Genomic DNA, 10632 nt, shown 5'->3' with positions numbered 1-10632 from the left:
TATATATATATATATATATATATATATATATATATATATATATATATATATATATATATTGCCAAATATTATCTCGAGAAATAATTTCTAATGATTATAGAGGAGGATCCAATGTCTTGATACTCCGCTTCGTTTAACTGCGTAAATTATTAAGGCGTGTGTTCCGAATTATCGACGCGTGAATCTGCGATCGTGTCCCGTGTACAATTCCTCGCGTACACTCGTACGCGATAAACAGCAACGAGACACTATCGCGTGACGGTAGCAGACGCGAACGTCGTCGTCGTCGTCGTCGTCGTCGTCGTCGTCGTCGTCGTCGTCATCAGTGTCGTGTGCACACGTGCGCATTGCGACAGTCTACGTGGACCACGTGAAGCGTCTGTTCGGGATGCATAATTTATGTACAAAAGTCTCAACGTGTTGTCGCTATTTTCTAGTGTCTTCCTAGAGTGCGCTCTTTGGGCGAAACAGAAAAAAAGAGTCTTAATTTGGTCCCTTGTTGTTTATATTATTTATAAATTTATATTCGCCTATAAAATTTCGTATTCTACTCCTTATGCAGCAAATTCGCCGAAACTGTCCGTCATATCGGGCAAGAAACTGTTTGCCTCTGCACGGCTCTACAGCCTATATGAAAAAAAGGGGCTCTATGTAAACATCACGTAGACAATACGGATAGAGAGGAGTCACGTACACGCAATTTTGTGCTCTACAGAGAGGCACGTTCGGACCGGCCAAGCCGTTGTCTTACAATTTGTTAATTTATTAATTTTGATAATATTAGTATTGATATCGATGTCCAACTTTCTGCACACGTATAATTATTGAAATCGAGATGAAATCTACTCAATTCAAACGTGACAATTTTCGTTCGCGAATTTACACCGCGAGTTCGGGCAAACGCGACCACTGAGGGAACGGCAATTTTCTCGAGAAATGTCGACGTATGTCCCTTTAAAAATCCCTTTTTGCTCTCGAAGCTTCCGAAGAAACGCGGAATCCCGTTGCCGAATGCGAGAGCCTCAACTGAACGTGCGCACGCACACGACTCGGGCAGTGATGTAACGGTCTCAGTACCCGAACGCGGACGTACACGTACTCGCTGCGAAAAGTGGCGGAGATGTGCCGGAGATCTTGTTTGCGCACGATTTCATGAGAGATATACACACATTCCCCATAATAAATACCATATAATTAAGTACGAGGTAGCGCGCGCGACGAGCAGTCGGCAGAATGTAAGGAGTGTGTTGTAACCTTTGGAACAACATCGCGACACACGAGTAGAGGCATCGCTTTCAAAATTCCGTATGTGGGTAGGGTGTACCTTTGAAGAAGTCCTTCAAGAGAATGTACACAGGTACTCGTTCTTTCTCTCTCTCTTTCTTCCTTAGAAAAGGGAGAAAGAGAATAATTTATCATGTAAGTGGGTGAATGAAGATGCAGGGCCAGGTGGGCGAGAAACACCTGTACGTTTCGGTGTACTCGGCACACACATCCGAGTACAAGAGAACGACACGACGTTATGTTTACGCTCGGGTACTCTCTCGCGTTCTATAGGCACGTCATTGGACGTCACATGTGTCCGGTCCGAAGACCCGCAAACTGACCTGCACGACGACGACGACGACACTGTCGATAGTGTATCGAGCTTATCGAGACGTGGCGGTGCGTCGCGGGGCCGTGTCCTGGTCCCGACGTCCTTTCTTGCTCTCGTCCCGGGTCTGGTCCTCGTCCTCGCCGCTGCTGCCGTCCAACTCGATTGGCGGCAGCGTTGTAAACCGCCGTTGTAATCGACGAGCGAGAGCGAGCGAGTGAGCGAATGATAGCGGCGCGCGTTGTAAACAAAGTATGGCGACGACGGCGACGGTGACGACGGCATGAGTAAAAGGGGGCAGGGGACCCGGGGGTCGCGGGTGGGCGCGGGCCTCGACGGTTTCCCAGAATATGGGCTGGTTTTCAGGGTAAGCGCAGATTCACTTGGTTTTTACAGCGATTCGCCCGCGCAACGACTCCCTCAGCGACGTCAACGCGACGAAGACGCGCCGGTGCGAAGACACATTATCGTGCGTCTCGTGTTGTGTGTTGTACAGCGGAGAGTCCTTCGTCACCGGCAAAAAGTTGTTTTCCTCAGACACATGTCGCGCGTGTATCGCACGCGCGACCCACGAATTCATTTCCGAGCGATTTCGCGCTTCTGGCGGGGAGAGCGCCAGGAGCGGCTCGCGAGGAAATTCGCACAGGTTGGTGCCCTTTCAAAGGAAGGTAGTATCTTTCTGCGCTCTCATACCTCTTCGTATATATTCGCCTTTCTCAAAGTATCGATCATGTATCATTTTCGTCAACTCGTATCAACTCGTGAAAAATGAAAAATTTTCCACGTGAACTTTGCGACTTTAGTTGCGATTACGCAACTTTTCGCATAATGTATGTAAATGTGAAACTTGTTACTTGTTTACGTTTCCGCTAAACTAGATAGAAGTTACATGATCGAGATATTCTAATCTCCTTTGCTGTTACCAAATGTAAAATTATTCGAGAACAAACACGACGAAAATGCCGCTAATGCGGCCACGCGAATTCTTTCGCGAAATTTCAGTTAATTTTCTAAAGCTCATACATCCCCTTTTGATCTTATCGCAATGCCATTCTCGAGTCAGGTTTAAATCTTTCGACGATCAAGGCTCCGAGCTTCGATCAACTGGTTTTTTATCAAATAGCAAAAATCTAAGAACAAGAACGCAGACTTCTACATAAAGCATAACGCACAACGTGTAAGAGAGTGAACCAATCAGAGATTGGACCAATCCTTAATTTCTATTCCCGGAATAGAAGTGAATCTATTCCCTCATGCGTTATACTTTATGCGAAAATCTGCATGAAAAAAAATGCTGTTGCATCAATAGAAATTGCCAATATCATCGTGATTGGAATAAATCTTCATGATTCAACAGCAACTCAGCCAGAAATGATTCGTTGATCGATGTCGAAACGATGTCGAATCGACATCGAAATCGTGAAATCGACGTCGATTCGACATCATTTCGACATCGATTGACGAATCATTTCTGGCTGGGAATATTATTGAAACCAATATATCGTATATTGCTTCAATGACTCAAGTATTAGCTTCAATGGCATTGCCATTGAATCAAGAAGACTTACGCCAATTACGACGATGTTGGCAATTTCTGTTGATGCAACAGCATTTTTCCGTGTGCGCTCCGCCCTAAGATCTAAAATCGAAAATTCGTACGTACCTCTCTGACGTGGTCCATGCGCGGCGATCAGCGCCGACGGAAGAACCGCGTGTACCGACCGCGCGTCAATTTGAAAGTCGACTGATGCGCGCACACGAGAGCGAAAAGCCGCGTGCAGCATTGCGGTGGTGGCGGCGATGGTGGCGGCGGTGGAGGCGACGGAGACGGCGGGTTCCTCGCACGTTCTCCAGTCTCTCGGCGAACGCGCGTAACGTGGAAGTCCACCGTTACTGCCTCTTCGTCTGGTCGCCCCCGTTCCTTTCTCGCCGTACACATGCGCTGCACTTTCTTTTCCACTTGCGCATGTCGTCGACTCCCTCGCCCGATCGTGTAAGGTCCTTTTTTCCATTCGGCATCGCAATTTCCTTCGACCTGGTCGTTTTCCACTTTACGCTTTCTGGGCTGGATCTTTTGCTTGGTCGCTCATTTAAGTTTGATTCGTATTACTTTTTAATCACAAAACGTATCTATTCAGTTGTGTATGTTGCGCATAATAGATAAGGTAACAGACATTTACCAGCTTATCACAGCTGTCGCTTCTCTGTATATCTGCAAAAGAGAGGATAGCAGTAAGAGTTGAAGAAATGAAAGTGTGCTCGTATACGATGATTTGTCAGAACAAGCGGCGGGTTTAGCTTGTGGAATGTTCAAAGAAAAATTCATCAAATCTGATCGAATTTAAGTCGTCTAGCGTGTTGTTGAATCATGCGATTACATAAAAAATAAGAGGGATCTCAAACAAGCGTAGAGTCATCATACACTTAAAAAAGAAATCATGAACTTTGTAAATAGGAAAGTCGTCTGATTTGCCATTTAGTCGTACTACTTCTTCGATTTCTCGACAGGCACGATGGCGACTCGTAACGGAAATCGTGCAACTAATAATAATTGCTAGATCTATTATGTCTAACGAGCCGCAAAAATATTTTTCTGTAAATACATGTAAGAGACACTAGAAAAGACATTCGAGAAATTATTTTGGTTCCTATTTGTATTTATTGCTCATTAGCGTTCGTTTTCTGTTTCATTTTCTGCTTTACCTACAATGGATTCGCGATTATCCACTTTAATGTACAGACTCTTGTACTTATCGCAAAAATATGATCGCAAATAATACTATCTGTCACTAGCTTCTGGTATCGCGCGAAATTTCCCGGTGGCCGTCTCGCGTCATCTAGCGGTGTTTACAAAGATTCACTTATTCAATGAGCTTGAATCTCGGTTAGAGTAATCTGCAGTCACCCCGGGATCGATAACGTAGCATCTCGAGATATTGTGAGGGCTCCACGCTAGATGTCGCCAGACGGCCATGCAGCCGGGCCGCTCGACCGCGTGTCTCGGGGTCGAACGGCCACAGCCAATCAGCGCGCCGGGCTTCCGTCGGTGCTGCCGCGACGCCGGCGTTTGCTCGAACTGGCCGCAGTTTCGCGACGAGATGTCAACGACAGTGGTTTTCACGAGTCGAGCTCCACGCGCCCCTCGCCCGACGACGACGCAGGCGGCCGATCCTCCGGCCAGAAACGTCAGCGGAGCTGTGCATCGTCGGCACATCAGCGATACGCCGACGAATCGTCGGCTCGCGATAGCCCGATAAGACGAGAGCGAGAGAGATAGTCGAACGGGAGCAACGGCGTGCCTGCAAGCGCGACCTCGTCGTCTCGCAACCAAGGCCGACCGCGGAGGCTGCGACGCGACGCGACGCGACGCAACGCGACGCAATCCGATACGATCACGTGGCCGCCGAACGTGTTTACTTTAACTGCGAGGACCTCGCGAGTGTCGGAATCGTCGACGCTACACGGACTTGCCACGCGATGTCAACGCGTTCATTTCGTGTGCTTCAGACGTGACGGGACTTCTCTCTCTCCCATGGAGCCTGGATGCTGCGTGCTCGCCACGTCGAGACAGGCTGACGATACTGTCGTCGAATCGACGCTCGATGCGATAAGGGTGAGTGGATGTTTCATACAGTCTTGATGTGTTGTATATACCGCATGCCGTGCTGCGCTGCGCTGTTGCTGTGTTGTTTGTGTCTCTCTTCGTCTGCTGGGAGGTTACGTCATCGCCGCGCCGCGCGCTTGCTCATGTGACAGCTGACTGCGAGAGATACCGTAACCTAGAAAGAGAGAAAGAAAGAGAGAGAGAGAGAGAAACAGAGTTTCAAGGTGGATCACGCTAATCTGGAGTTACAGTCCGAGTAATTTTGGAATTTGAATGAGTATCTAGAATATATAGACAAATAACACCGATAAGATAAGAGAGATATATGATGTGGGAGTTTCGATGCTATCTTAATCGTTCGCGTTTTCTTCGATATCTTTTACGATATCATAAATTCATTTAAAGATATTTCATCCAAGTCGAAGTCTATATTACAGTGAACAATCTCTGTCTTTCTCTCTCTCTCTCTCTCTCTCTCTCTCTCTCTCTCTCTGTATTTCTTCCTCACTTCTATATTCCAAGAGGATTTTAAGATGTCATTAAATTTTCGTGTACATATTCGAATCATACAGTTTCTCTTCGTTCGTGCGTTTCACAACGTCGTGGCTGTAGAGAAATACACGACGGAACGAAGCACGATTCATTTTCGGCGAGGCGTTAGCGACGATGGTGTTACGTGACCCGTACAATTCGCGTTAACATATTGCGCACGGCTAATGAAATTGCAGTAATAAGTTTGCGAGTACCTACAATGCGTGTCGCTTATTAAACCTCGGGGCGCCGCTCTCCGAAATTCCGCAACTGCTATTCCGCACGTTCTCTTCTCGTATAAACACACCTGGACGCTCATTTGCGATTACTGTCGCGCTGATACTTGAACTCGTCGCGAAATCGCAATTTCACAAGTCGCGAGATAATCCGCGCGAGCGCGATATGCTTACGGAGATTGTCTGGAAATCACCTCGACGATTCAATAGCGCCCATCACTGCCGCATTAATTCAATGGCGTTCGAATACTTGCGCGTCGCGCTGTTGAAAATCGCAGATAACAGACGAGCGGTCTCACGGAATCGAGTAAATCTCAATAGGGGGTGGGAGGCGTAAATCGTGACGTTTTAATAGTCACGTCCATCGACCAACCACCACACCACGCACTATACGTACGCCGGTACAGATCGACGTGGAGTAAGGTCTGAAAATTCGCGAACGAATTCGCGCTCGTCGCGATGCATTGTGCAGAAACAATGGACGGCTGTACGTGCACGGTGACCTAAATGCGCGGTAGTGTGCTTTTAATCCGCGGTGACGAAGCGTACGCATCGATAAAAGCCGTCATCCGCCGGACAGACAGACGGATGAAGAGCGGCCAGGAAAACCGCCGACGAAAAGTCTTCTTTCGCGCTTTTTCGCGCGAAAAACATTTCTCACTTTCCTCGCCGCGAGACAAGTGAATCCTTGGCTCCCTCCTTTATTCCTCCCGTGAGTGGTTCGCCACGTTTATTCGAGAGACCTCGAAATACGTCCGTGCGATGCGAAACTTCGCCCTTCTGGAAACACTTTCCAGAGGAAGTTTGCGAGAGCACGAAAATAAAGAAGTAGTTGCGTGATAAATATGTATTTTTTCATATTCAATCTTTTCTCTTTCTTTCTCTCTCTCTCTTTCTCATTTTCTCTTTCCTGGATTAAGATAACAACGTTATTAACACATTCATTATCGCACTAATCTTCTTTGATCGGATTTAAATGATTAATTATATAAAAAATACGGTAAAAGAAATATAATTCAAGACGCATATTGTAAAGCGCAAATCAAGGGACATATACTTTATCTTGTTTAATTAGTTTATTAAACTAATTTAATTAAACTAATTAATTTAATTTTATTAAGCCAATTAAACGAAATAAAATATATACCCCTAGATTTACGCTTTGCTTAAATTGTATCACTTTTATGGTATTTTAAATTTTACCGTACTTGAATTTCTATTGGTTGTATCTAAATATCGATTGATTATTTTTATATGTAATTAAATTATATCTATATATGTATTTTCATTAGTTACACGGTAATATTACACACGGAGAGAATTTTATACTAAAATTACTATAGAATTTTGTAACCGAGGGACAGATGGATATTTATCGACAGATGGATATTTGTAGATAATTACTAATTAAATATACCTTTATTTCACATGTGTTAGTTATATTTTAGAAATTGAAGTGTGCTATTAGAAAATTTACTGTTTCTAACAAAACTTACTGTCCTTTACCAAGAAAAATTTTACACTATGAAAGGAAAAAAATATCTAAAAGATAAAAAATATTCATTCGCGTTGAATACTAACAACACATTTACTTAAATTTAAATTCTCTTATCACAATAAAATTAATTAAATTGCTTCCACGAAAGGCAAAGGAAAATATATATTTTCTCATTTAAGAAATATTTTTTATTAGCACAAATAAACGTGTTATTAATATCCATCAGTTAAGTATTTCTTATCTTTTAGATATTTTTTCTCTCAGTGCATTGATAGTCTATTACTACACTGCTAGAGATATAGTAAAATCGAGAAAAATATGTATGAAAAAATCTATAATATTCTGTTCGTGTAGTATCGATCACTGACGCGGCGTTCAACGTGTCGAGTCAACGTGTCGATCCCATTTTGTTTTGATTTCGCTTCTTAAAGCCGATTGTTCGTAAAATGAAAACTTAACTGCCGCTCGTGTGCACGGTGTATTCTGATCGCGGGATTTCCTCGTTCTTACTTGCCTTAATAATTCAAGTGATTCGGGGCGCAATGGTCAACCGGTCGATATCGGAAGTAATCACGCGCGAGTACCGCCGATATTCGACGAGTACAATGGCGAACGAACCGTGAAAATGCGCGGCACGTGTGTGTATATATTAAACGGACGCGAGCCCACGTCCTCTTATTTACGTCCGCGTATTTGCATAAAACGAAAATGAGTTCCCTGTGCACTAATGGGCCGCTGTAAATCTCGGCGACGATTGCAACAACGGCTCGTTGCGTTGCGACAAATTTGATTCCTCTCGCGCAGGACGGCGATACGAATTTCGCACAGCAAATTGTACTTTATTATGCCACAAGTCATTAGTTATGCCGCGGTAATTAATGCTGACGCGTTCGATCGTGAGTTGCTCGCGTAATGGCTAGCTAAACAGCGAATTCCGATAAATTCGATGAGAATATTATCATGTGAGCGAAATGTTTCACATATATATATATATATATATATATATATATATATATGTGTGTGTGTGTGTGTGTGTGTGTATGTATTTTTAAATATCTTTCTCTCTCTCTCTTTCTTCTTCTGTTTCTTTCTCGTTTTAAATCAAAATGCTGCGCGATAATAATGGAAAAATCGGGCGCGCTTAATTAAAACAACGGCCCGCGCATTTTCCACATTTTTCTTACATGACACGAAATTAATTTCGCAGCAACCTGCGAAATCTCATATGTCAGAGGTGAGAACGAATGTACGACTGAAAAATCTTTCTCTCTCTCTCTCTCTCTCTCTCTCTCGAAGAGAGAGAGTGAAATTTTCTTCGAATTTTAAGTCTCCTTTTCGACACCACGCGATGTTATTCAATACTCTCCTCGGGAGAGCTGTGCGAATTTACATCGTCACTTGTTTCTACCACTTCGGTTCTCGCATTCTGAATTAATAAAATAGCGCTAATGGGGTTGCGGGCGATTACTCGCGCTCCATTAAAGCCTGCACGTAACGCGCGCGTGAGATTTCTTCCCTCCATCCCCCCAACAAGAGAGCGCCGGGAATCGTTTCGCAAACAAATCGCGCTCGCGCGACACGCGCGTGTAATGAAGTAATCGCTTGATTATTCATGCGACCCGCGTGCGTTGCGCACCCTGTTGCAATGACAACGAAGCGCGATCGCTTTCGCGACAGACGACCGTAACATGTCATCGGTTACGGCTGCTCGCTGGCTCGCTCGCTCGCTTGCTCGCAATGTATCGAAATCGTCCATAAGATCTTGGAAACGGCGCCATTATCGGCCACATGGCCGTAATCAGTCGTTTGTCTCGCGGCTCGATTATGGAGGCTGTCCGCCTCGGGATTGCGCCGAATCGCCGTCGCGCTTCAGCGCAACGTTTCACATCCAGCGCTCTTCCCGCCTGCCTATCGAGCCCGCTTCGATTATTCCGAAATATAATACAATTACGGCCGGCGCGCTCGACACGAACCGGATCGCGATACGCAACGTGCAATACTCGTCCGTTACGGATACAATACGTTGCGCGCGGGGTCGCCATGACTACACAGTCGTATCTGTGCTGCGGAGAGGCGGGCGAAGAGGGCCAGACCGGTTCGTGTGACCGCGCTTGTTGGTTCGCAATTTTTGCCAAATTATTTTCATACAGCAGATATGATCGCGATATCGAATTTTACCGCGCGGTTTATGTTACGCGAGGATGCGCGCCGCAAGCTCGAGTTTCCCGCATTTTCCAGCCTGGTACAATTCGCCAAGTGCTCCGCAGCGATATACGAAAATATATCGGTATTATTTCCCGCGATCATAATGGTGAAACAGCGATGACCCCATCTCCCAATTATCCGTCATCCCCCGCCTGTCTGCTTCCGCGCTAATGATACGTTTCGAAGATTAATCGACTTTAGCCCTTAGAGAATACAAAGCAGCGCGGAGCCGAACGTAATGTTCATCTAATCGCTCCTATTCTGAGCTAATATACAAGATACGCGATAAATATTGACAAATTAAGTCACATTAGGTAGATTAGGTTGAACTGAACGAAAAATTCCTCTACCATTTTTCGAACAAACAAAATATCAAGATATTAGTGAAGAGAGATCGGCGAATCAGCGCGTTTGCGATGTTGTAGGATAAGCTCTGTTAGCGCGAGATCTCATCGAACATGACTGAAACGCGACTGTTTCTCATGACGAATTCGATTGGATGCATTAATGCGTACCAGTGCACACTAAGGCCGGTGTCATGGTCCGTTCTTGTGTCTAAAATCATCTGAAATTCACCTCCGAATGCTCCATAGCCAATTTGCACGGCATCTGAAGATGAGCTTAACCCGGGAATGGGCGCGTATCGGTCATTTCGATCGAAACATATTTAAACACATATATGTATAATAATTAAGTAATAATTAATAAATTATCAATCCAATTATTAATAGAAACATAATAATTGAAGGAAATAATTTTATTATATCACTATTTCTTCTTTTTCCGCTCTTTTTTTTTCTTTACCACTTCTATATCTAACATGTTTAGAAAACATATTAAACTTATTATACATATGTGAATATATTAAAAATAAAATCATAATATTTTTATTTTAACTATATTAGTAAAAAATGACATTCTTTTAGTTTAATAAAATAAAATAAGAATTTCTTTTTTTCTCTCG

At 44.3% G+C, this 10632-nt stretch overlaps 2 protein-coding genes across 6 annotated transcripts in view; one reads left to right on the top strand and one right to left on the bottom strand.

Moving 5' to 3' along the window:
- LOC116842112 (protein bicaudal C) overlaps nt 1-3273 on the bottom strand; it is a 40844-nt gene extending 37571 nt beyond the window's left edge. Inside the window, exon 1 of one of the 4 annotated variants that reach the window (XM_032810845.1) lies at nt 3258-3273. The gene's annotated coding sequence lies outside the window, so the exon portion shown is untranslated. Of the gene's footprint in view, nt 1-1324; nt 1532-1607; nt 2071-3257 lie in introns of those variants that run through there. The other 3 variants (XM_032810847.1, XM_032810844.1, XM_032810846.1) reach the window with 3 other exon arrangements.
- Nucleotides 3274-4694: 1421 nt separating this feature from the next.
- Nucleotides 4695-10632, top strand: part of LOC116842113 (beta-1,4-N-acetylgalactosaminyltransferase bre-4) — a 153219-nt gene continuing 147281 nt past the window's right edge. For both annotated transcript variants that reach the window (XM_032810852.1, XM_032810851.1), the window contains exon 1: nt 4695-5207. The gene's annotated coding sequence lies outside the window, so the exon portion shown is untranslated. The remainder of the gene's footprint in view (nt 5208-10632) is intronic.

The sequence above is a fragment of the Odontomachus brunneus genome, unplaced genomic scaffold (assembly GCF_010583005.1).
Source record: "Odontomachus brunneus isolate Ranch 3 - 2012 unplaced genomic scaffold, Obru_v1 Obru_scaffold_021, whole genome shotgun sequence".
NCBI lineage: Eukaryota > Metazoa > Arthropoda > Insecta > Hymenoptera > Formicidae > Odontomachus > Odontomachus brunneus.
Note: the sequence above shows the minus strand (reverse complement) of the source record. Positions and strands in the feature narration are given on the sequence as shown.